The sequence below is a fragment of the Bubalus bubalis genome, chromosome 3, assembly GCF_019923935.1.
Source record: "Bubalus bubalis isolate 160015118507 breed Murrah chromosome 3, NDDB_SH_1, whole genome shotgun sequence".
Taxonomy (NCBI): domain Eukaryota; kingdom Metazoa; phylum Chordata; class Mammalia; order Artiodactyla; family Bovidae; genus Bubalus; species Bubalus bubalis.
In genome coordinates, this window is record NC_059159.1 from 157,469,249 (window position 1) to 157,496,030 (window position 26,782).

Here is a 26,782-nt window from a genome sequence, read left to right on the forward strand (position 1 = left end):
AGTCCATGGGGTCGCTGAGGGTCGGACACGACTGAGCGACTTCACTTTCACTTTTCACTTTCATGCATTGGAGAAGGAAATGGCAACCCACTCCAGTGTTCTTGCCTGGAGAATCCCAGGGACGGGGGAGCCTGGTGGGCTGCCATATATGGGGTCGCACAGAGTCGGATACGACTGAAGTGATTTAGCAGCAGCAGCAGCAGCGTACTTGTCCTCACAACCTCACATTGCTGGTATGGGGTTAAAATGAGAGAACATCAGTGAAAATGCTTTATAGAAAGTCCAAGTAAGATGATATATCTGCAAAAATTCAGAAGTTGCTCATGTTTTCAAGACATAGTTCTTGCTCACTGAGATACATTGCACAGGGAATGCTCACTGTATGAATTACGCTTTCCAATGTCATTTCTAACAGGTGATGGTCTTTTCTAAGGTACTTGTGATCTTTAGGACTCTATGTATTTGTAGCTGCTTTCTAGAAAAGGCCTGTGCATCATCTTCCTTATTGTCACCATCGTCACCTCTTGTATCCTCTTGCATTAGCTACATCCTGCTCATCGTCACTACCATTTATTTATTAAATGCCAAAGGTATGTCAGGTATTGTGGCTGGTGCTTTGTATACAATCTCTAATTTAAAACTTTCGATAACCCTGTGAGATAGTATCCCCTTTTCATATAAGAGAAAAATCAGAATACAAGAGATGGTGTTTCCCAAGGTCACATAGTTCAAGGAGGGCTATGCTGTAACCCAAGCCCTCGCTCTTTCCACTGAAGCGTTATTGCCTCCACCAAAGGGAGCTTTGGAATTAGACCTGGAAGTTCTGATCTCATTCCATTGCTTCAGCAATTCAACACAAAGGCTCTGGTCCAACTCCTTTCCTTTTGTGTCTCAGTAAGTCATATTTCATTCCTCTCCCCTCTGATCCCACCCTCATTGCCAGATTCTGGAACTGGCTGTGTGTTTCTGGTCTATAGTTCAGCCTCTCTCCCCAGGCATTTGAGAAAGGCATTCTCCACACAAAGGGAAACCACATTTTATTAAAGCAAACATGCCGTCCTCAGCACTTTTACTTATCTTATTTATGCACTGCAGTGCCACTTTCTATGACCTAGTGATTATCATTTCCCAGAGCTATCATCATTTTAAAGCTACCTGTTCATCCTGCCTCAGCAGATGGTAGTATGCTAGGAGTATTGTAAGAGCTTTAAAGAAAGAAAACAAACAAGCAAAGCAAAGATGTGAGGTTGGGTCAGCTGGAGGAAGAACTCACTTATGTTGGCTCCTGACACTGTTCTGCTTCAGCTGGGGCGGAGCCGGTGGAACATTTCTTTTAGAGGTCTCCAACTCGCAGGCAAATTTAGGTGGCGAGATTCTTTTTTTTTTTCCTCCCTCTCTTTCTCTTTCCCTATCAATAGGTGGTGTGAAATAGGCAGTCTACTCCTATTTTTTGGTTTTAAAAAATTATTGTACCTGATCTTTTCAACGAAATCTCTTTATCAAAGTCCTTTTTCCCTTCCCTTACTCATGGAACTGAATACTGCTTGGACACCCCCTAGTGCAAGGTGTTGTTCTGGGTTTGAATTCAGACTGCCACAAACAGTACTACATCTTTGGACAAACCTTTTGCTTCTCTGGACCTCAGTTTTTCCTTCTGCAAAATGAGGGGGCTGGCTCGAGTTGCTAAGTTTCCTCGCAGAAGCAAAGGGATTGAAGCTCATAAAAGCCTTTTACGGAGAGCAAATCCTTGGGTTGCAAACAAGCCAGGCTTATTCTCCAAGGAGAACTCCTCACCGAGTTACAATTCACGTTACATAGGCTGCTCAAGCTGAGTAAGGACCAAGCTATTCCTCTTTTCTGTTTCAAACTCTGAAATTTTTAATACCCTAGAGCAGTATTTTTCAACGTTTTTTCATTGTCTCCTCCATAAAGAACTTTTTAGACTTTTTTCTAATCCCCTTCTCCCTATGAACATTTAATATAGCAAAAATACTGGTTACTTGTTTATGTAAATACTATGAGCCTCGGGAAGGCAGGAAAAACTATTGCACTAGCTAAGATTGTGGGCCATCAAAAACAAAATTTTGTCACCCTCTCCTTGAGATTGCATGCCTTACAGCAGGGATATTCAAGCCTATTTTTTTTTTAAGACGATACAAATTCTGTACAAATTCAATATATGAAATTGATAAAAGACATCATTTTAGTAGTATACATGTACTTTAAATGTTAAATTATACAAATGTGTTCTGTCGCAAGTCAGCCAGCAATTAAACCAGTCAATATCCTGGGAGTCTCCGAAAAGTTCTCATTGAGTATATAATACTTGAATGTACCTCTTGTGTTTTATTCTAGTCTTAAAGTATTTCAAAAGATATTTGAAAATTCAAATCAAATTTGAGGAGCCCCTAAAGTACTGGGACACAGTCTGAAAGCCATTTCTCTAGTCTTCTGGAACATAGGCTTGGAATCAGATGGGTTGAGGTCTGAGTTTATTCTCAGTCCCACGGTCTCCAACTATGAGATTGTGGGCAAGACTTCGTGCTTCCATCTGATCATTTGTCAAGTGTTGGAGAAGACTCTTGAGAGTCCCTTGGATTGCAAGGAGATCAAACCAGTCAATCCTAAAGGAAATCAGTCTTGAATATTCATCAGAAGGACTGATGCTGAAGCTCCAATTCTTTGGCCACCTGATACAAAGAAATGACTCATTGGAAAAGACCCTGATGCTGAGCAAGATTGAAGGCAGGAGGAGGAGGGGACGACCAGAGGATGAGATGGTTGGATGTCATCACTGACTCGATGGCCATGAGTTTGAGCAAGCTCCAGGAATTAGTGATGGACAGGGAAGCCTGGCGTGCTGCAGTCTGTAGGGTCACACAGAATCGGACACGTCTGAACAACTGAACTGAAAGTGTGTATTGGGATCTTTACCTCATAGGGTACCTCTGAGGATTGAAAGAGGTAATCAGCTGTGCCCGGCACATAGTAAACATAAGTCATCTTTTACTTCGTTCTGCGTCTTTGTATCTTCCACTGATCATCGCTGCGCATGCTGAACACACAGCAGACAATGGCTGCAGAGGAATACGGGGCCAGATCAAACAAGGAGGGGTTCCAGTATCACTGGCAGTGACTCTGATTTTCTTTTCCTGGGCCTGGAACAAGGAGGTGTATTATTACTCTGCCTGAGATCGTGTTGAACTGGCATGAATCCCAACTTTTTTTTTTTTTTTATGAAACTGGTGGGCCCAGCTATGAGCTCTTCATATTTGGAGTAATGTAAATCTTGTCTTGAAAAAAAAAATCACATATCATTAAATAGAGGCCACCCAGTTTTATAGGTGGAAATACCACATGCTGTTTCATAACAAACTTTCTTGTAAAGTGTGCTGCATCCTAATAGAGTTTAGCAGTGCATGCTGTTTTTTTCCCCCGTTTGGACCTCTGAGTAGTCTGTCTGTGTATGTTTATGGATCAGGTGCATCTTAAATGTGATGACAACCATGAAGTATCACTGACCAAAACTTTTTCAAAGCTCTAGTTGGGCTTGCTTTCCATAAAGATGAGAAATGACTCTGTGGGCTTTGAGACCAAGATAATGAAGAATACTACCAGATATAGATGTTATAAGGACAATTCAGAGAATCAGGCTGTGGTCGAGTTCCACTTGAATTCCTTCTGGGATTTTGCTGTGGTCATTTGCAGAAGAGCTAGTGTGAATTCATTGAATGTGTATTCTCTCAGATCCATCAATGTGAAAATCAGAAATGATGGCCTCATCGACCCCCCTTCTCCACCCTAACCTGTTTGAAGAGGGGAAAATGATGTGGGTGGGTTGGAGGGGGCTGGGGAATGAGAAAAGCATGCACAAGTGGTTCTCTGGGTTAACTTTTAACATTTCTGCGAAGGGAAAAAAATTATGTCTTTCTTCCTTTGTATGTGTCTTGAAGCCTATGGTTGATAAAACAAGCTCTACATCATAAATTCCCATTTGGACATTCCGTTTTGAGAACCTGCATCCAGCAGCCTTATCACTTTGAAGGGAAGTCACAATCACTAATGGAATCTGCTAGCTTTTCACACACTGAAATTAGCTTTGATTCTTCCCCCAAACATATGTTGAAAAGCAACATGCGCATTCAGTACACTGACCCATCAAAGCAACAATCAGTGCTGTGGAGGAAGTCTGTGGACTCACCTGCTGGGGTAGGGAGAGAGAAATGTATTTCTTTCAGGAGTGGAAACAGAATTTCTGAGCCCTCTTCTGGCCCCAGAGAAGGGAGAGCCACCTCCTTCCCTTCCTATGGAGAAAGAGAAAGTAAATGCCATTTTCCTTTGCAACTGTGAATAATAACATTTATGCTCTGAGATCGGGTTTGCTTCTTTAATATGAAAAACGATATCCTGTTTGGATGAGACATTTCCTTGAATGCTTAGCATAAATTGAGCCCTTAAGCTTTTAACAAGAAATTCTGGGCTGTCTTGCCTGAAAACTCAGAGTGGATCTTGGAAACACTGCAGGTTTCTCGATTTGTGAAAACTAGCCTCTTCCATGAGAGTACTAACAGCACTCTGCATTTGATATTCAGGAGAAGCCATCTGAAATAATCCGTGTTTGGTATCTTTTTTTTTTCTCTCTCTGTCTTTGTCTCATTGTCTCTTTCTGAGTCTAGTGCTCTCTTATCCCTTTATGTCTTTCTCTGTCTTCCTACTTTCTCTCTCATGTGTTCACACACACACACTTCTTTTCCTCCCCCCGCCCCTGATTTTTTTTTTTTTTTTCTTAATCACTTTCAAATGATAGGGACCCAGTGAAGGTATTACAAAGCTGAGAGGTAAGTATGCGGGAGCAGGAACTGCGTTTTTCGTCACTCACAGTGACAATTAAAATGACAACAACAAGGCCAGGCTCTTCCATCGCTGTTTTTTAATGCTGTCAGCACCAACTTTGCCAGGATTATCCTGTCTGATGCATGAGTGGACTTTGTCATTTTTCACATTGTGCCACCCAGAGCCAGAATATCATTTAAGAGAGTAAATTAGCTTCCATCTCATGTAAAGGAGCCCTGTAAAAAATCCTTCTCAGCAACATGCTTCCCTAGCCAGAGAAGGTTAATTTGGTGGGCTGGGAGGTGTCTTTGGATGTGAAATCTCTGTCTCTTTGTGGCATGGATGATGGTTTGGATTCTGGTGTCAAGAGAGTAAAGGCATGTCAGGGGGTCAGTTGTAGCCACTGCAACTGGGATTTTAATATACATATATATGAATGTATAGAAGTATTCTAATACATATAGCAAAGATAGTCTTCTATTCTATATATAGGAAATATATTCATTTCTATTCTAATATATATAAATATATTAATTTTATATGTGTGTATGATATATCTGATACATGCCTTGATCATCGTTCAGTTCTGGAGAACACACAGGATAACAGTGACACTTGGAGTCCTCCCAAGGAGATGTGAATGGCCAGTTGTTTCACAGTGTGGCTGCCATCTTTGTACCAGGCAGGAGGAAGCTCCCGGCTAGGCAGAGACTTCACTGAACTTCTTTGAGAAAGGGTCCCGGCCCTGTTTCTCCCTTCTCATTTAGACCCTACAATTGATAGCCTCCTGATGGACTGAATGGGGTCTGAAGAAGACCTGTATCATGTCTGCAGCTGCCAGGGACCTCAGAGAATTGGCTCTTTCAGGGTTTTTTTCTGGAGAGGGAATGAACTAGAGAGTTGACTGCTGGGCAGAGGCCAGGGCCACAAAAGTCTCAACTCAGGGAGACTGAAGTCTGACCTGTCTTATAACATGGAAACTTCTAAAGCAGACCTTTGGGTGACATGAATCAGTTCTTGGTCAATAAGGAGCATGGATAATAGAGAAAATCTGACTTGGCACAGCCAACATATTTTTGTGTTCCTGGAGGTTGTTGTATTTAGAGGTATATTTATTTGCTTGTCTAAAGATGAGGACCTCACTTGAGGCCTCTTTCTCTTTTGTCCTTCTCTCCAACGGTTAATGTCTTTAAGCCACCACTCAAGTGACTTAGGTTTTTTGTTTCTCTCTATCTGAGATCGTGGACTGGGTTGTGCCGATCTTGTGGTGCAGGACCTAGTGTAGCACCCACACATTCTAGGTGCTTGGTGAGTACTGAAGTCCATGGACTGATTTATGAAAACATTTTGAGAAAAAGAAGTATGATTCTATGCTCTTGGGCCAAGCCTTTCCCAGCCTTAGTTCAGGTACATGCTTGGAGAAAATTCAGAAACCATGGCATAGAGAAAGGTTATAAATCACTTACATAAAGTCAAAGGAAGCTGAACGTCCCTGGGAACTCATCAATCCTCATTTACTAGGAGTGGGAGATGTTTCACATTTCAAATCCTGGCTTTCTGGTTTTCAAGGGTAACGCCGTATTGACCAATTGTTCATGGCCCGTGTGTCTCCCCTGCTGCTTTTCATCTGTGAATAGCAATCTCATTGATGTTGGGAGATGTTCATGGACGCTGAAAGCATTTCACTTTGTTGTTTAAAGAAGCCTTTGTCCCAAAGGCATGAGATTATTCTTTCACATGAGGTGGAAAGGAAAATAAGAAAGCCTCCCTCTGTCCTTGGGTTCACATGGTAGGAATTCTTTCTGGCAGCAATAAAAGCCTTTGGAGGAGACCTTTCATTCTAGGGGTTTCATGTTAAGAATTGCTCATGGGGATGGATGCTAAATCCCAATTTACTCAGCTGTATTTCCCAAGATCTGTTCCCTGGCAGACAGAAGCTCCATGCAAGCTCCACCAAGCCACTGCAGACCGAGTTAGAGGATTTGAATATTAATGCCATTCGGGTTTCCTTTTAGAAGAAGGTCTCTTAGTCACAATAGTGAGACACTGCCTGCAAGTCTATGACTGAACGTAAGAATAAAGAGTTCAGAGTGTATCCTTAAAAGGAGAGATCGAGAAAATGCACACAAATCATGTCCAACTGTCCAACCTGTCCCACCTTCTCTCTCTCAGTATGTAGAGAATGCTCTCTCCAGGGACGTGCTTGTTGCATAATGAAGTCTTGTCATTTGGGAGCCAAAAGAAAATCAGTTTTCTGTGTAGTCAGATACATTCTTGATGAGATTCCGAGCCTCACAAAAGAATGTTGCAGATTCCTTCCACTCATATCAAGCCTCTAAAATGTTGATCTGGAGAAACAAAGAAATGGAAAAGGAAAAATGAGTTTGTTGTCAAATTGAAATACCACGTTTTTGTATCGCTGGGTGATATATCTGTAATTCTCATCTGCCATTCCTTCATCCTCTGTGTGTGTGTGTGTGTATAATTTGTCCCTCAAAACCTGCAAAACATTGCAAAACTGGATTTAAATATTTCAGGCGGACTGCACCCAGCATTTGCATTCCTCTGACTCATTCAAAGAAGAGACATCTGAGCAGAAATACAGCAGATAAAAGAGAAACCATTAATCCAAGGAAGATTACTGGCACAGAATCTTTATCCTGTATCTTTCCTGAAATGAGACAAAAATCTCACCATGTACATCCCTCTGGCTTACCTTCAGATAGTGAGCAATGTAGAGGTATAGATGTGGTCCTTTTTAAAGGCACACTGCATTTGTCTGCAGTCTGAAGCATCATAATTCTGTTAGAGTCTTGCTTTCTTGAGTGTCTTGCTTTCTTCCCCAGGTCTTCTGCCTTGTTCTCATTCCTTCCATTGTACCTTTCTAATTGGGTCTCTTCCTTCCCCAGGATGTTAGAGATCTGGTTAGTTAAAAGACCATTACATAACATCCAGGGTAGTACTAAGTGCCTTGGGCCATGAGGAGGAGAGATAGGGTCTCAGCTTAACTCATTAACTATAGGACTCTATGTATGACTTTACTTTTTTCATCTGTAAAATGGGCAAATAAAGACCCTTATGCCCTGCTGTACACACAAGAGATACTGAGTTTATTTGAAGAAGCTTTGAGAGGAGAAGCAATGTGAAAATACAAGCTATACTATTTTTAAGCATAATATTCAGAGAGCACATTAGATACAGAAGTATCTCATTTGGGGAGTATTAGTCCTATTTACTAAGAAAATTTATTTTTTTTCTTTTTTTAAATTTTATTTATTTTTTAATTGAAGGGTAATTGCTTTACAGAATTTTGTTGTTTTCTGTCAAACCTTAACAGGAATCATAGGTATACAGATGTCCCCTCCTTTTTAAACCTCCCTCCCATTTCCCTCCCCATCCCTCTAGGTTGATACAGAACCCCTGTTTGAGTTCCCTGAGACATACAGCAAATTCCCATTGGCTGCCTTATTTTACATATGGTAATGTACGTCTCCATGTTACTCTCTCCATGCACCTCACCTTCTCCTCCCCTCTCCCCATGTCCATAAGTCAGTTCTCTATGTCTGTTTCTCCATTGCTGCCCTGGAAATAAATTCTTTGGTATCATCTTTCTAGATTCTGTATATATGCATTAGTATATGATATTTGTTTTTCTCTTTCTGACTCACTTCACTCTGTATAATAGGCTCTAGGCTCATCCACCTCATTAGAACTGACTCAAATCTGTTCCTTTTTATGGCTGAGTAATATTCCATTGTGTATATGTACCACAACTTCTTTATCCATTCATCTGTCAATGGACGTCTAGGTTGCTTCCATGTTCTAGCTATTGTAAATAGTGCTGCAATGAACATTGGGGGTACATGTGTCTTTTTCAATTTTGGTTTTTTCAGGGTATATGCCTTGGAGTGGGATTGCTGGGTCATATGGTGGTTTTATTCCTAGTTTTTTAAGGAATCTCCAAACTGTCTTCCATAGTGGCTGTATCAATTTACATTCCGACCAACAGTGCAAGAGGGTTCCCTTTTCTCCACACCTTCTCCAGCATTTTTTGTCTGTATACCTTTTGATGATGGCCATTCTGACTGGTGTGAGGTGATATCTCATTGTAGTTTTGATTTACATTTCTCTAATAATGAGTAATGTTGAGCATGTTTTCATGTGTTTGTTAGCCATCTGTATGTCTTCTTTGGAGGAATGTCTGTTTAGGTCTTTTCCCCACTTCTTGATTGGATTGTCTGGTATTGAGTTGTATGAGCTGCTTGTATATTTTGGAAATTAAGCCTTTGTCAGTTGTTTCTTTTGTTGTTATTTTCTCCCATTCTCTAATGACATTTAAATCAGCCTTCCTTAGGAAGGAACTTTCCTGCTGTCTTAGTTGAAGCCAAATACTGTAATAGTTATTCAGTTCAGTTCAGTTCAGTCGCTCAGTCGTGTCCAACTCTTTGCGACCCCATGAATCGCAGCACGCCAGGCCTCCCTGTCCATCACCAACTCCCGGAGTTCACTCAAACTCACGTCCATAGAGTCGGTGATGCCATCCAGCCATCTCATCCTCTGTCGTCCCCTTCTCCCCCTGCCCCCAACCCCTCCCAGCATCAGAGTCTTTTCCAATGAGTCAACTCTTCGCATGAGGTGGCCAAAGTACTGGAGTTTCAGCTTTAGCATCATTCCTTCCAAAGAAATCCCAGAGCTGATTTCCTTCAGAATGGACTGGTTGGATCTCCTTGCAGTCCAAGGGACTCTCAAGAGTCTTCTCCAATACCACAGGTCAAAAGCAACAATTCTTCAGCGCTCAGCTTACCTTTGCCATTTCTTGAGCATTTATTGCACTGTGCCAGATATTATTCAGGAATTATTGCTTTCCATTTTTACAGCAACCCTGAAAAGTGTTATCTATTAACATTTGCATTTTAAAGATGAAGAAACTGAAGCTCAGAGAGGGTAAGAAATTTGCCCAAAGATAGATAGCTAATGGATGTCTGGATTTGAACTCAGGTTTGAGTTTAAACTCAATTATTTAAACTCTAAATTATTTTCAGTATATTGTCCTGCTGCTGCAATTTCCAAGAGCACAATCAGGTTAATGTTCTCAACTTTTATGTTTCTCCATTTACATATTTCCACTCCAGATGGGTGAGAATATGTACAGTTATAAATGTATTAACACACGGTGGTTTAATATACAATTTCCAAGTTTAACAACCCTTGCTGTCATTTCCCCATGAATCACCCGTCTATGGGTCAAGCCTAGTGCCTTTCATTCTTGACAAAAACCAGGAGCACTGGTCCTCACTCTCACACATAAAGTGGCATTCTTACCCCGAGTGTCCCAACATGAGGAGGTGCCAAGTCTGAATCTCTCACAGACAAGTGACACTGGTCTGATAGGTCTCTGGTCACTGCAGTTATCTCCATCTTTATAGCAACTCTTTGTGACCCCATGGACTGTAGCCCACCAGGTGCCTCTGTTCATGGGATTTTTCCAGCAAGAATACTAAAGTGGGTTGCCATTTCCTCCTCCAGGAGATCTTCCTGACCCAGGGATCAATTCCGTGTCTCTTGCATTGGCAGGTAAATTCTTTACCACCATGCCACCTGGGAAGCCCCTCTGACAGCCATGCCCTCTGCAGATGGAAGGGATAATGATGATAAGGATGACGGTGCTTTAAAGCAGAGGTTGGCAAAGTAAGGGGCCAGCTAGTAAACATTTGAAGTTTTGCAGGTCACACAGCCTCTGTCATTAACCACTGAATGCTGTCATTCTACTGCAAAAACAACCGTTGATAATACATCAGTGATGAGTGTGGCTGGCTTCCAATAAAGCTTTATTTACAAATACAGGCAGTGATCTAGATTTGGACTGTGGGTGTAGTTTGCCAAACCCTGACTAAAAGGAAGGTGACTGCAATATTTTGAGCAGAAATGATAGTCAAGAGGTGTTCATCCCATTTTCATTTCAGTGGACCTCCTTAACCAAAGATCAAAAGAGCATAGTTTCTCTCTGGTCTTTGTCCCTTTTTAAGATGGCTAGATAAATATAGGGCAGGATGACAGCAACGATGATGATTATGAAATAATGAAGCTACTCACAGCCATTTGAAATTGACATAAGCAGTTGTTTCCATCTGAGGCAATAATTGAAAGTCAAAAAATTCTTTTCTGACTGCTGTGCCTGCTGTGGTCACTGCCCTTTTTTAAAATAATATATTTCCACATTGCAACAGTAGCAAAACCTACTGTGTCCAATTAAATCTTCACTTTCGGCAGCTCAGGGTGTGTGATCACTTTCTGGAGAAAAATCCATGTCCTTGTGACCTTATCTTCTTATACTTTGCATTCAGCTCTGAAATTAAGTTGCAGGAAGTGATTCTATATTGAACCATTCCATTCAAAAAGGCAGAAGCCAAAAGTTCTCTGAGGAGTGGCAAACATGTGGACTGCTTTTTTAGATGGGCTAACATCTTTAAGCAGCCTCTGTAAACTGGGCCAGAGGTTCAGACATCTTCAGGCCTGGTGGGGCTGGAGCTTTCAGATTTGCTCCAGCTAGTTTTTATTTCTGACAAAGGCCCTTATTTAGATAAAGAGAGTTTGTCTTCCTTGTTTCCTAGGAAAAAAAAAATTTCTTTTTTTTAGTTCCCTAGAAAAGGCTCTTCTAGAGGCATTCTCAGTCTGACTTCCTCTTCTGGTTAAGAATCTGAAGGACAACATTAAAACTTGAGGTTATAGAAGTTATGCCAACTGGGACTAAGCTGTGAGTATTGTGTTGATTTAGAGACAGAAAGGTGAGGTCAGAATAGAATCTTGTTTCTCCTATAATTTAGAGGCTGGGAACCATGATGCCTTCCCCACCGCCCCCCCCCCACCCCACCGTCATAATGGTCAAATTATCCATTCAGAGTTACTTGATTTCGGGTTTGAAGCTGGAGATCGCAGTAATAATCTGTCTCAGTATGAAGCACTTATTGATGGAGTAGTCTTTGCCATTTTTAATTGCACTTTCCCCTCATGCCCTTATTAATTATCTCTCTGGTTCCTCTTAGATCTTGTCACGATGCCAAATATTGAAATAGAAAGGTTTATTTATTTCCAAAGATGCACAGAATGGGACAGGTTTTGCAATTTCCTGGTTTGACTCTTAAAGGTTCATGCTTTCAGAGAGTATGTTTCATAAAAATGGGGGTGCTTTATGCAAATTTAGTGCCCTTGTGGATTTCCCATTGGTTACAGACCCATAGGAGTGTTCCTTGCTTGGAGCATCCTTGGACTTCTCACCGAGCAAGGTGTTTTGTGAACCTAGTGAAGGTCAGTGGTGCCCAAATGCTCCTGGGATTGCATCCTACCTTCTCTAATTCTCCCACCTAAACGTCCCTGTACTCTGACCTCAGACAAACAGGTCCTTTCAGTGTGCCCAAACTGGTCACAACACTTTTCTGCATCCAGACTCTTGTCATTTCCTGTATTTGGAATATCCTCGTCCATGCCCCAATCTGTTGAAATCTTACTTAATAGCCCTTCAAGGCTCATCAACCTTTGCATTTCACGTGGAGCCTTTTATAATGTCTCCTTTGACTCTGCTTGGATGCTTGGATTATACCTCTTTTGTGGTGCTCTGTTGTGCAGCCAGATGTTGTCAACATTAGTAATCTGGTCTTACCTATTCTAGCCGATCATGAACTCCTTGGGGACAAGAAGGTACGGACTCATTTTTGTTGTCCCTGCAGTGCTTTGCAGGGTGTTGGGTGCAATAGTTTCCTATTTGGGCTCAGCTAACTCAATTGCAATAAAAATACTCCAGTTCAGTTCCAAGCAAACCACTCCAGAGAAGGTTGGCAATAAAGATCATCCTCTGAAAGAACAGGTCTGTCCTACTGGGCTTTGAACACTTCAGGGCAGTGGGTGAGGCCTGAAACAAAGTTGATCCTAAAGCTTATTGGGAATAGCAACCCCACAAAATGCCCTTCCTTCATTTGTGTTGACAGAGACGTGAAAAAATAAGATGATCCTTTGTTGTGTGTGCTAAGTCAATTAAGTCTTTGCAACCCTGTACACCAGGCTCCTCTGTCCATGAGATTCTACAGACAAGAATACTAGAGTGGGTTACCATGCCCTCCTCCAGGGCATCTTCCTGACCCAGGGATTGAACCCACGTCTCCTATGTCTCCTGCATTGGCAGGCGAGTTCCTTATCACTAGTGCCACCTGGGAGGCTTGATCCTTTGGCAGTAAAGTTAGAAAAGAGTAATCTATGGGAATCAAAATCTATGGGAATCAAAAGTAATAGGACTTGAATATATATATATTTATATATAAATTTACTATATATATATATATATATAAATTAGTTTCCTAATATTTTGGATTTGAAATATCTATAAATTGTAGAAGGAACCTTTTGGAGTTATAGTAGGATCTTTTTGAGGTTGACTGCAACTTTCTTGTACAAAAATATTCTTTGTGATGACTGTTAGAGATGAGTGTTATCCGCAGAGACAACTTTTATGTTTTATTCTTAAAGAATAATTTCAATTCTCAAACTTACCCTTTTCTAACTTGTAGGGCAGTTGGGTGTCTTCTAACTGAATGATCTCGGCAAGACATCCTGAACTTCTGAGGAGGTTAGCATTCCAACAAACATTTGGCTTAGAGAATTCCTAAAAAAGCAATATGTACTCTGAAGGGCAGTTGAGATTCAAGAAGCTGCTGGAAGCTCTGTGTGTGTGTGTGTTGCACTCTCTGGAATGTGAGAGCTGGTGTTCTCTCTCAAAATTGGTATTTTTTTCTCTCACCCTGATTACACACTCAGATCCCATATGTAACAGAGTGTACATTATGTTATTCCTAGACTATTTTAAAGGAAACAAAACATTCCTTCCTTCATGAGTCAGTTTCCTAGTTGTGGTATAGAAAAAGGCAGAGAAGCTGTCAGAGAAGCTGATGAAATGACAGATTTTTTTTTTTTTTAATGGGCTTAAATGTTCTGCAATATTCCAAGTCTGAAGCATCAGCTGAGTAGTTCTCCTTTTTGTGTGTAGGTTTTAAGAGTGCCAGTTGTGGTTGAATGTTAATAGTCAATCTGGCCATTGATCTCTGAAGACGCCGAGTACCTCTCCAAATGTGCTGACTCTGACGTTTCATGCAATTTTATGTTCTTGGTGTGGGGAGGAAAGAGAGGACGATTACAGACCAGTGGGATTTGTTTGGTTTTGACATTTTGACATTGGGGCATCTTTCCTTATACATCCTTCCCTCCACGCTCATCCCTCCACCCTGCCAACCCCCTATGCCATGCCAGGCTCTGTGCTAGGAGCTGAGAAGTGTTTGTCAAAAAGCAAAGCCCCCATGGGAGACAACGAAAGAATGATTTCTAAGAAAAAAAGCTTCTGACGGTTCCCCAATCACTGCCCTTTCAGAGCCTCCGTTGTTGGGTGCTGGCTTGACCCAAACCCTCTTTTCCTCCTTTTCTAACTCTGTGGCCCCCTGAGACCTTTGTGTGCCTTAGAGGTCAGCTCACGGATGTGGCCGTGGACCACCCTCCTCTTTATCTATATTGTACTTCCAAGATAACGAGGCACATGGGGCTTTTATAATTTTTTTTTTCCTTTTTCTTTTTTTGATTAGCATCTGCACAAATGGCCTCAGTTCATTGCTTGAAACTAACTAATCCGGCTTGTTAAGATGGAGATCGCCATCCACAAGTTGTTATTAGCAGGCTTCTAAAGGAAGAGGGTCTCGGGCAGAGCGGGGCGGGCTTGGAGAAAGGTTATATAATATAATATGTTCTTCAGGCGCTGTATGAGGAGGAGACAAAGCTGCCTTACGGGACCTGCTCTCAAGTGCTACTTAGAGGCTTACATAGTCCTGGCTATTCTACCTCATGAAAAGGGAGATCCAATCACTGCTTTCTGGAGACTATTCTCCTCATCTCTTTGGCTGTCATATGTATTTAACAGTAGTGCCCTCAAGGACAATGGGGTGGGGAAGCGTGCTAGGGGGCTCCAGCCTCCAGCCTGTAGTTTTTCATTTCACATTGCAGGCTTTGCTAAGAATGGTCTTCTTTGTTTCCATTTTGAGTCATGGCTGAATTCTTATATGTTGTCTGATCTTCAAGCTCAAATACCCAAGGGACCAGGCAGCTGTGAATCAAGCCTGTCTGTGTGTGTGTCAGCTAGCAGGTACTATAGCAAAGAAGACAGTATACTTTTACTTATTTCTTTAAATCGATAGGGATTTGGAGGAAAAGCCTTTAATAAAATAGAACTGTGACTGATTATTTCCCCCTTTCCGAGCACTGTGGTAAAATCAGAAGGTTATGAATGGCATGAGGGAAAAAAAATAATAAAAAACCCCGTTTCTAATGTAGTCCTGTGGGTTTAAGCCCAAACCTTCGATTTATAATGAAAGCTCAGTGTCTATACACGAACCTCCCCTTATGAGATGGATCTCCTTTCTGATTGCAGAGGGTAAGGAAATCTTCCACATGCTTTCACTTATTGGGAAGGTACACAGTTGCTTATCTGTTGTTTTTCTTCCACATAGTCTACGATTTGGAAATTCGACATCATGTATTTTTTTTTTCCCTAGGCCAGATGTTTTATCCTGCTACGTTAAGTCATCTTGACATGCTGCCATGAAGTGGAAACAACTGCTAGTTTTAATATCGCTCCATATCTTTATTACAAGGTACGTCCCATGCATCTTAATTCCTCCCATTCTCCCTGTCTGTTGTTCCTCTGATCTTCTTCATCCCAGCCCCCAACTTTGCTCCTGAAGAAGGCATATTGTAATTGCATGACAGTCGTGTCCCAGTAGCTAAAGAGGTTCTAGATACCGTGATGAATATGCAGTGCATTATCTCCCAGGATGTGTGCCTGTGTCTTTAATCACAGCTGGAATGCAAAATCGGGCTCCACCTTTCAACTCTATCTCCATCATGCTGAGAGAGTGAGAGCGAGCGAGACGGAGACTGCTAGACAGCTCGAAAGAGATTGCAGCTCAGATGTCCTGAAAAACAGCAAATCCCTCAGACCTGGCAGATTCCGTTACCATGAGAACTGCAGATATTTCCATTGTGATGGTTTGCTCCAGCAGCCATCTGTTACACCCATTTGATTAGGAAGTACAGTTCAGCTTGTATGGGATTTTCATCACACCTTATCCCAAGGCAGTATACAGAGCCTCTTGCTTTTTTATATGCTAAACTCCAAGGCTTCAAAGTACTGTAATTTACCGAGGCGGAGGGCATTTAATGAAACGGTATGAGAAGGTCACCAAAGACCAGAGCACCAAGAAGAAATACACACAGGAGATGTGAAAGAGGATTAGATTCCACAGCAGAAATGCAACCAACTCAGAAAATTAACCATATTTAGCAATCCCTTCTTCTCTTGGTGGAGGGGAGGGAGATGAAGACCTAGGTTCTGAGACCTGCAGGGAGGAAGATGTTTTGTGTAGTCATGGCGTGAATGCTTCTAGAGCAGTAATTCTGCCTAAGGACTCCAGGATGATCAGAAGAAAGGGGGAGAGAAGGGTAATGCCTCAAACCCATCTCATCAGTTGAGTTGAATCCACTGTATAAAGATTACATTAGCTCTAAAAATTTTATGATGCCATCTAACTTTCCTGTAGACACAAAATGACCTTAAAAGTTCCTTGAAGCAGTGCTGTAATTTACAGATTTAAACCAGTTATTTGGACTAGTGGCCCCTCAGTGTATTTTTGTAGGGGAGGAAATACTGATGGTACATCATATAGACATAAAAATAGGAATTCCCTTCAATTAAGTTTCTCCAAATACCCTTCCCAGGCGGTAGGCATTCTAGGTCCAAGCTTCCGAGTTGGCTGGTGGAATCTGGAAGGAGCTGCCTAGAGTGTCTTAAATTGACTGGAGTTCTTGTGAATCCAGGAAGCTAATTAAATGCTTACACACCAATGTGAATTTGTGATTCCTGCACTGGGGCTCTTGATGTGGCCTCCCTTTGTCTCCCGGCCTGTGTTTTCTAGAACAGACCTCTGATAATATATCATTCAGATCGGGCCCGAGCTGCCAGATTTTTTGAAGTTGCAAGTCCCATTATGCCCTGTTCTGTTGGTTGGGCTTCTGGCTGACTCTTGCTGAACAAGGGAGACACTTTCCTGATCTGATTGCTCTGTGGGCTAGAGAACTTCCCCCACTCTCCTTTCCTGGGCTGGTGTCAGGTTGCCATCTAGGGAGGCCGGAATGTCTGGAGGAACCAGAAAACTCAGTCTCAGCTTTGATGCCAGAGATAAAATCAGTGACCAGGCCCTTAGAGATGAAAAAATGAAAAATCAGGACAAGTTGTTGTCTTTTTTTTTTTTTTTGAAAAGTGGATTCTTTTTAAACCTTTTCAGTCAAAAGGCTTGAACTTCATGGATGAGGACTTGTGTTTTCATTGAATGAGGAACCGACTGTCTGAGCCAGCAGCTGAAGATTCCAAAGAATCATGGTGTCTCCTCTGACAATGGGTCCTTAGAGGGCCCTCTTCTATCCCAGCAGCAAAGGTCCCTCACTGTGATCGTCCGGTGGTGCTGACTTGCCCATGAAACCCTCGGTCCTACACCTTGGAGACTGCCTTCTGTCCGAAGTGTTTGAGACAGGGCCCTGGTTTTATGAACTCAGTGCCTGTCTCTGAAAGACAGCAGATGCAATGAGGCCCCGGATGGAAACAATAAATACCATTCAGATTTCCCGCACAGAGCTTCTTATAGTGGCGCCTTTGTTGAGGGAAACAGGGATTGAAATACCGTCCCCCACCCTTTCTTTTCCCTCCAGCCCCCTTTCACTGCTAGGATCTCAACCACCTCTGGAAAGCAAAGGTTAAGTATCTGAGGAGAAATCAGTTGACACACCAAAGAGACTCCAGCGAATGTATCACTCACTTGCCAGCAATTCGGTGGGGCGGAGAGCTTCTGGGGAGGGGAATGAATTTTACTTGAAGCCAGAAGAAAAGCAGCCCTGGGAGGGGAGTACTTGCTAGAAATATCCTCCTCTGAGCTGGGATGTTAACAGTGGCACCTTCTGACTTAATGTGGCATCTTTCTTCATCGTTATCAATCTCATGAGAGCTTTCCTGCCATCTGTACCATTTGTGCTTCAGGCTCCCATATGAAAGTCCAATCTGGCAGCATAAATACTGGCTAATGAAGAGTAGGTGTCTGACTGACTGGGAGAGAAGGGATCCTGTCTCAATGATGGGGCAGGATTCATTCATTTGAGAAAAAAACTGCATTTCTATAGCCATTCAAGAAGAAATCCTCTCTCCTTCTCTCTTTTTACCCCCCTTTCCTCCCCTCTCTGATCCTCCTTTCTCATTTTCTTCCTGTGTCATCCTTTGTTAATGGAGTTCATGCAAAAGTCAGCACAAAAATGGTCTTTGCCTAGAATGTTATACCTCGGAGATTAAAAATAGGAACGCGATGTGGACTTGCCGACATGTGGTGGGTTATTTTTTATTTTTTTTCCTCTTCAGTGGGAAAGCTATAACTACATAGATTAGCAAAACTTGTGCAAGAATGGATGTAAAACAGATTTATCTCTGTGTCAGCTTTATCTGATCCATTTGGTCTTGCAGAGTTTCGATGGCCTCCTTTGTTACAATAACCAGCTCTCAAACATCTATATCCTTAGGGTATTAAATGTCAGCCTCCTGATGTACCAGTCGAGGAGAGAGGGTTGACAGTCTGTGGGCTGGGGAAGTTCTCCTTGTGCGCAGGGCAGAGGGGCTGCTTGTGCGTCCAGGCTGGCTGCTGGGATGACCTCCAGAAACTTCCACCACCTCCCCGTGTCACCGTGCAGGGGTGTTGAAGCTTACCACCGCCATTAATATCCTTTTACACAGAATTCAAAAAGATTTCCTGTCACTGACAAGGACAGATTTGTTAGAGGTCTCTCAAGGAAATGGACAATAACTAATTAATTGAGCTCTCCAGGACTTTCCGTGCTGTCGTTCCTCATTTATCTGTTCTCGTTTCTCACCACGCAGGTCCAGCTCTCCTTTTTCTTTCTTTCCTTCCTACCGTCCCCTCTTGTATTATGTCCATCACCCCCATGTTTCCCTTTTGCTTCATGTTCTCCTAGCTCTTTTTTCTCTTTTATAGAATTTCTACATTAAAAAAAAGAAAGAAAGAAAGAAAGCCAAACCCTAGCAGGGCATGCATATGTGAAGATTTTTTCTAGAAATATGTATCATTTCTTTTGAGTCCGAAAACTGTCTTCTTCCAAGGTTGGAAAGGGCCTCAGAAGTTTCTACTTTGTACTGGATATGTAGATAATTTTTGCTAAAAACCTACAGTGACCATATCTGTGTCTATAACTACATCTGTATGTGTATCTGCATCTATGTCTGTATCTATAATCTCCTATCTAGTTAAATGGAAAATTCATCATAACCTGCAAACAGTTCCATGAGACCCTGAATACCCCGTGTAGATGTTGCTTCATCTTTCTCCTTATAATTGGGTTCCTTGGCTCCTTGGTTTAGAGCCGGGCATCAACAAACTCAAGATTTCCTGGTCTCTTTTCAGTCATTCTGTGCACAAAGAGCCTGAATTTCCAATATGCCTGCTCCACTACTTTTGTTTTCATGTCCATCTATGCAGAGAAGCACCAGGCATGGAGTGGGGCTATTGGAGGTGGCTCAAGATCAAAGCGGCCAGATCTGGGACTGAATCCTGGCTCTGCCACTTTCTTTAAGTTTGTGATCTTTAGCAATCATTGGACTTCTTGGTTCCTCAGTTTTACCATCTGGAAGGTGGGGATACAACATCTTGAATCACAGTAGTTTATTGTATGAATCAGATGAAGTAAGCTTGTGAAGGTGTTGGAAACTTGGTGCTGACTTGAGGTACCTAAGAGAGGACGGTTGCTTGGAGGAAAGGACTTTCAGTGCAAAAAGTGGAAAAACTGGGTGGTTGGTCATCCTACTCAGAGCAGTCCATTCTGCCCACATCCCCCTGCAAAGACCCAACCCAGCTTAAACAATTACCCCAGTGGGTAATGGAACTTTCTCCACAGTTGAAGGAAATCTTTTTTTGTTTGTTTGTTTTTATGTGGACTAATTGCCCTATCTCTTTTCAATCAGTGGACTCTGAACTTTGGAAAATTGGAGTTACTCACTATCTTACTATCTGTCCCCTCAATATCTCAAGGAGTGGCATGAAACTTTAAGCAAAAGTATGAAAATATTTAAAATGAAGCGCAGATTCCTTCCTTTGAGTTGGAGCTTGTTCATTCTTCAAGACCTAGTACATTTGTTACCCCATGCATGAGCTTTCGCCCATGAGATCACTCTCTTCAGCATAATTTGTGCTTTTAGGGGGTAATGTGTTAGGTTATTGCTTTACCTGCAAGTATATTTTTTAAACTCCTTGAAGGCAGCCTGTCTTATATTTTCTGAGTATTCACTGAATGAATGAATCAATGAGAGAATGAATGATTTATAAGTGGGGAAAAGAGTCAGAGGGAATAAATGGAGCATGAGAGAGCAAATAAATGCATGAGCAAATTAATGACTTTTCTGTGCTAATTAACAAGCATACATGCCTTTCTAGTCTAACCCTGTTGTGTATCTCATGTCTAGAATTTTTGACTTGAAATCCTGAATCCCAAGTCCTAGTTCTCAGCCATCAGTTCAGTTCAGTTCAGTCACTCAGTCATGTCTGACTCTTTGCGACCTAATGGATTGCAGCACGCAAGGCTTCCCTGTCCAGCATGCTGGAGCTTGCTCAGACTCATGTCCATCAAGTCGGTGATGCCGTCCAACCATCTCATCCTCTGTCGTCCCCTTCTTCTCCTGCCTTCAGTCTTTCCCAGCATCAGGGTCTTTTCCAATGAGTCATTTCATAGCTGCCATAACAAATTCCTAATACTCAAAATGACCTAGCTTACCTTGGGGGCACCACTCACTGTTTGATACACTGGGAGAATACAGCTTATTTTTTTTCTTTAAAATTTTAAAGATTAATTTAAAAATGAGAGTAAAACCTTTGTGTGGCAAATAGAAAAAAACGTTCAAAATACACATGAATCTAAAATGAAAAGTAAATATCTGTCTTTCCCATTTCCTTTTTCTGAAGGGAAGAAATACCCCCATTTCATTCCTCTGAAATTAAAGTTTCTTCTTTTGTTTTTTTTGGTGGATACAGTTGAAATTCTAAATAAAATAAATTTATGTTTTTGGTATATCAGGATCTGAGCATGTAATTTGACATCCTGTCATGGAAATTGAGGTGTTAGTCATTTTCAGCATTGTCCATCTTTCTTTCTGTGCTTCCTGAGATTCAGTAATTCTAATGGTTATCTTCATGCCTTTACAGATTCACCCTTATCTGTTTGTCTCTTACATTGAGTCATTGTGCATATGATATTTCCACTATATAGTCCACTTACATTTATTTCTACAACTCCCCTCTTCTCCTGAATTTTGTTGTATTTATTTTTATGTTATTAAGTTTTGCAATATTTGCATTCTGTCCTGTCATTTTTAATTGTATTTAGTAGTGCTTTTTGCATAGGTTCATTCTAAATATTAACCAAATAATGACAGAACTCAACCAAGTGAGGTGACTGGATCCAAAGAGAAGGAAATGAAATGCTAAGTCATTTGCAAGAGATCCTGAGTCACAGGGCTTAGGGGTTTTTCTCTTGATTTCTTCAGAGCTCTCTTTGCCCCTGGGTCATGCTTAGCTATATATATACTTTTTTCAGGTATTTCTCATATCTTGTTTTCTTCTTACGTTTTTGTTTTACTGGAGCACCTCACTGAAACTTTTTTTTTTTTTGCATGTCTGAGAATTTTTGTGTGTGTGTGTGTACTTGTTTGTTTTGTTTTGGTTGTTTGTTGTTGGAATATTTTTATTTTTATTTCACTTTTACCTGATAGTTTGGCTGGGTATATATTTCTAATGTCAAACATTTCTCTCAGTACTTTGATGGTATTGCTATTGAGATGTATGCTGTCATTCTGATCTTATTACTTTGTAGGTACCCTCTCTTCCCTAGGATAATTTTTAGGATTTTTATCTTTGCCCTTGGAGTTCTGAAATTTTATGGAAGTTTGTTCAGATGTATGCTGTTTCTATTCACTTTGCTTTTATCTTGGCACGTCTTTTCATTATAAAGAGATCTCTTTGCTTACCTCTGGAACTTCATCTCTCTCCCCTCATTCCTGTTATTTCTTTGTTATTTTCTTCTCTTTGTTGTCTCAATTTTTGCTTCTAGGCATCATATTAGATATATGTTGACTTCCTGGCTCTGTCATCCATCATCTTGTATTTTCTCTTTTCATTTTTATTCTTAATAGAAAATGTTTTCTCCAGTCTTTAACTTTATCCATTGTAATGATCTATTCTATACATTGCTTTAAAAAATATTTTGGTAATCATATTTTTAATTTTCAGGGATTTTTTCTTGTACTCTGATTGCTTTTATAGCACAGCAGCAATTACACTTAAGTATTTTTTAAATTTATTTTTGTGTTTTTAAAAGAGGTACAAACTTCCAGTTATAATCGCTAATTTATTTTGATGTATATTCAACATCCACTAAAATATCTCTGAAGACATGTATTAGAATATTTAAAATTAGTTTCACTTTCTTTAATCGTTTCTATTTCTTTTGGTGTCATATTGGCTTCATCCTTTTAATTAAAACAGATCTTCTCAGATGTCTCTTGATCTTGATGATAAATGAAGGAGAGGTTTGATTCATGTGGGTACCACGTATGAAGTTTTCTTTGCAGGTTTTATAAGTCTGTGTCCTCGGTAGGCTTCTCTCCTGACTGGGATGTCTTACTCTGCTGCTGCTGCTGCTGCTGCTGCTAAGTCGCTTCAGTCGTGTCCGACTCTGTGCGACCCATAGACAGCAACCCACCAGGCTTCCCCTTCCCTGGGATTCTCCAGGCAAGAACACTGGAGTGAGTTGCCATTTCCTTCTCCAATGCATGAAAGTGAAGTCGCTCAGTCATGTCTGACTCTTCATGACCCCATGGACTGCAGCCTACCAGGCTCCTCCCCATGGGATTTTTTCCAGGCAAGAGTAATGGAGTGGGCTGCTATTGCCTTCTCCATGTCTTACTCTGGGCACCTATAAAAGTAAATGAGTGGACAGATTTTCCCAAATGTTCCATAAGCAAGTAAAGTACATGTTCCCACAATTTCCAGGGAAATTTCTGAGAACTTTATCTGAGGTTAGAGAACTCTAGTTTATTTTGTGCTTAAATGGAGCTAAGACCTTCCCCTACCTGGTCTAATGTGAAAGTTGACAGTGATTTTTTTTTCAAACTCTTTCAGGTTTATTATACTAACTAACTCCCTTTCCCAGTCTCATCCCCATTATTCATAGAGAGAAGTTTTCATGCTTCATCCTGGGGGCATAACATTTTGCTGCCAGTCTCTTAACGCTCTGTAAGCCTGGGGACAGAACAAAGGTCTGATTAACACTGTGATTCCTGTTATCATTTTGTAGTTTATTGCCCTGATGATGAACCCTCTGCTTATTCAGACTCTGTTGCACCTTAAGGGTGCTTTGATTGTCTTTGGACTGTAATTTTCCCAACTGTTATTCTTTATTGATCTTATCCTAGCAGCTGTACAATTTGCAAGTGTTCTTCAATATTTCTGTGGCAGCTAGCTCACTTTCTTGTATTTGATTTGATCAAGACAAAATTTTTTTTCTATCATATCAATATATAAGTATGAACCCAGTTGATGGAGAGGTGGTGTGTATGGTGTATCAGCTAGAAACAGAAAGTGGAATAGAATTGCTGAAAAAGACATGTATAATGGTGGTGGGGTGACTGATTTGCTTATTTTTTTTTTTTTTTAATTTATTTGGCTGCACTGAGGCTTTGTTGCGGCACATGGGATCTTTAGTTGCAGCATGAAAACTCTTAGTTGCTGCATGTGGGATCTAGTTCCCTGACCAGGGATTGAACCCAGGTCCCCTGAATTGGGAGCATGGAGTCTTAGCCACTGGACCACCAGGGAAGTCTCTCCTCTATGTTTCTTTAAATCACCTTTTTTCCCTTGGCCAAACATAGTTTCTTCATTTCTCTGTCGGCCTGTCCTCTTCTGCCATCTCACAAGCCCAGATGCCTTAGCACTTTCTCTCTGAAGCTTCCTTTGACTTCTCTAGCTCAGTTCAGTTCAGCGGCTCAGTCATGTCTGACTCTTTGCAACCAGATGGACTGAAGCACACTAGGCCTCCCTGTCCATCATCAACTCCTGGAGCTTGCTCAAACTCATGTCCATTGAGTTGGTGATGCCATCCAACTATCTCATCGTCTGTCATCCCCTTCTCCTCCCACCTTCAATCTTTCCCAGCATCAGGGTCTTTTCCAATGAGTCAGTTCTTTGTAACAGGTGGCCAAAGTATTAGAGCTTCAACTTCTCTAGCTCACCTACAGTCTTTGTTTCTGGAACTCTAGAAGCACCTCAAGTGATGGCCAGAGAGGTAAACACACCAGACGTTTTTACAGCTTTTGTCTGTCGTCTACAATAAACTGATGGTAAAACCCCTCAGGACTGGATCATGTATCTTTGTTCTTGTGTATTTATGAAAGTGTGTGTACACTGGTAGGAGGAGTAGGATTTAGTGAGTGAAACGGTGTGGTCTGCCAGCCCCACAGGGCATGGTTGCCAAACACTTACGTAACTGATGAGGTTAAAAGAAATAAAAGTCTACTCTCTTAAGAAGCTGGATCATCGAAAAAGCAAGAGAGTTCCAGAAAAACATCTATTTCTACTTTATTGACTATGCCAAAGCCTTTGACTGTGTGAATCATAATAAACTGTGGAAAATTCTTAAAGAGATAGGAATACCAGGCCACCTGACCTGCCTCTTGAGAAATCTGTATGCAGGTCCGGAAGCACCAGTTAGAACTGGACATGGAACAACGCACTGGTTCCAAATTGGAAAAGGAGTACATCAAGGCTGTATATTGCTTATTTAACATATATGCAGAGTACATCATGAGAAATGCTGGGCTGGATGAAGCCCAAGCTAAAATCAAGATTTCTGGAAGAAATATCAATAACCTTGGATATGCAGATGACACCACCCTTATGGCAGAAAGTGAAGAAGAACTAAAGAGCCTCTTGATGAAAGTGAAAGAGGAGAGTGAAAAAGTTGGCTTAAAGCTCAACATTCAGAAAACAAAGATCATTGCATCTGGTCCCATCACTTCATGTCAAATAGATGGGGAAACAGTGGAAGCAGTGACAGATATTATTTTTTGGGGCTTGAAAATTGCTGCAGATGGTGACTGCAGCCATGAAATTGGAAGACACTTGCTCCTTGGAAGGAAAGTTATGGCCAACCTAGATAGCATATTAAAAAGCAGAGACATTAACTTTGCCAACAGAGGTCCGTCTAGTTTAGGCTATGGTTTTTCCAGTAGTCATGTATGGGTTTGAGAGTTGGACTGTGAAGAAAGCTGAGCACCGAAGAATTGATACTTTTGAACTGTGGTGTTGGAGAAGACTCTTGAGAGTCCCTTGGACTGCAAGGAGATCCAACCAGTCCTTCCTAAAGGAGATCAGTCCTGGGTGTTCACTGGAAGGACTGATGTTGAAGCTGAAACTCCAAATTTTGGCCACCTGATGCGGAGAACTGACTCATTTGAAAAGACCCTAATGCTGGGAAAGATTGAGGGCAGGTGGAGAAGGGGACAACAGAGGATGAGATGGTTGGATGGCATCACTGACTCAATTGACATGAGTTTGGGTAAGCTCTGGGAGTTGGTGATGGACAGGGAGGCCTGGTGTGCTGCAGTCCAGATCAGATCAGATCAGATCAGTCGCTCAGTCATGTCTTACTCTTTGCGACCCCATGAATTGCAGCATGCCAGGCCTCCCTTTCCATCACCAACTCTCGGAGTTCACTCAGACTCACGTCCATCGAGTCAGTGATGCCATCCAGCCATCTCATCCTCTGTCGTCCCCTTCTCCTCCTGCCCCCAATCCCTCCCAGCATCAGAGTCTTTTCCAATGAGTCAACTCTTCTCATGAGGTGGCCAAAGTACTGGAGTTTCAGCTTCAGCATCATTCCTTCCAAAGAAATCCCAGGGCTGATCTTCTTCAGAATGGACTGGTTGGATCTCCTTGCAGTCCAAGGGACTCTCAAGAGTCTTCTCCAACACCAAAGTTCAAAAGCATCAATTCTTCGGCGCTCAGCCTTCTTCACAGTCCAACTCTCACATCCATACATGACCACAGGAAAAACCATAGCCTTGACTAGACGAACCTTTGTTGGCAAAGTAATGTCTCTGCTTCTGAATATGCTATCTAGGTTGGTCATAACTTTTCTTCCAAGGAGCAAGCGTCTTTTAATTTCATGGCTGCAGTCACCGTCTGTAGTGATTTTGGAGCCCAGAAAAATAAAGTCTGACACTGTTTCCACTGTTTCCCCATCTATTTCCCATGAAGTGATGGGACCGGATGCCATGATCTTCATTTTCTGAATGTTGAGCTTTAAGCCAACCTTTCCACTCTCCACTTTCACCTTCATCAAGAGGCTTTTTAGTTCCTCTTCACTTTCTGCCATAAGGATGGTGTCATCTGCATATCTGAGGTTATTGATATTTCTCCTGGCAATCTTGATTCCAGCTTGTGTTTCTTCCAGTCCAGCGTTTCTCATGATGTACTCTGCATAAAAGTTAAATAAAGAGGGTGACAATATACAGCCTTGACGTACTCCTTTTCCTATTTGGAACCAGTCTGTTGATCCATGTCCAGTTCTAACTGTTGCTTTCTGACCTGCATACAAATTTCTCAAGAGGCACATCAGGTGGTCTGGTATTCCCATATCTTGAAGAATTTTCCACAGTTTATTGTGATCCACACAGTCAAAGGCTTTGGCATAGTCAATAAAGCAGAAATAGATGTTTTCCTGGAACTCTCTTGCTTTTTCGATGACCCAGCGGATGTTGGCA

General features: G+C 41.6%; 1 long non-coding RNA gene across 2 annotated transcripts in view; it reads left to right on the plus strand.

Annotated features, from left to right (window-relative positions):
• LOC123332938 overlaps nt 1–17,546 on the plus strand; it is a 40,360-nt gene extending 22,814 nt beyond the window's left edge. For both annotated transcript variants that reach the window (XR_006550120.2, XR_006550119.2), the window contains exons 3-4: nt 15,417–15,515; nt 17,205–17,546. This is a non-coding gene — a long non-coding RNA (uncharacterized LOC123332938). The remainder of the gene's footprint in view (nt 1–15,416; nt 15,516–17,204) is intronic.
• The last annotated feature ends 9,236 nt before the right edge of the window (nt 17,547–26,782 follow it).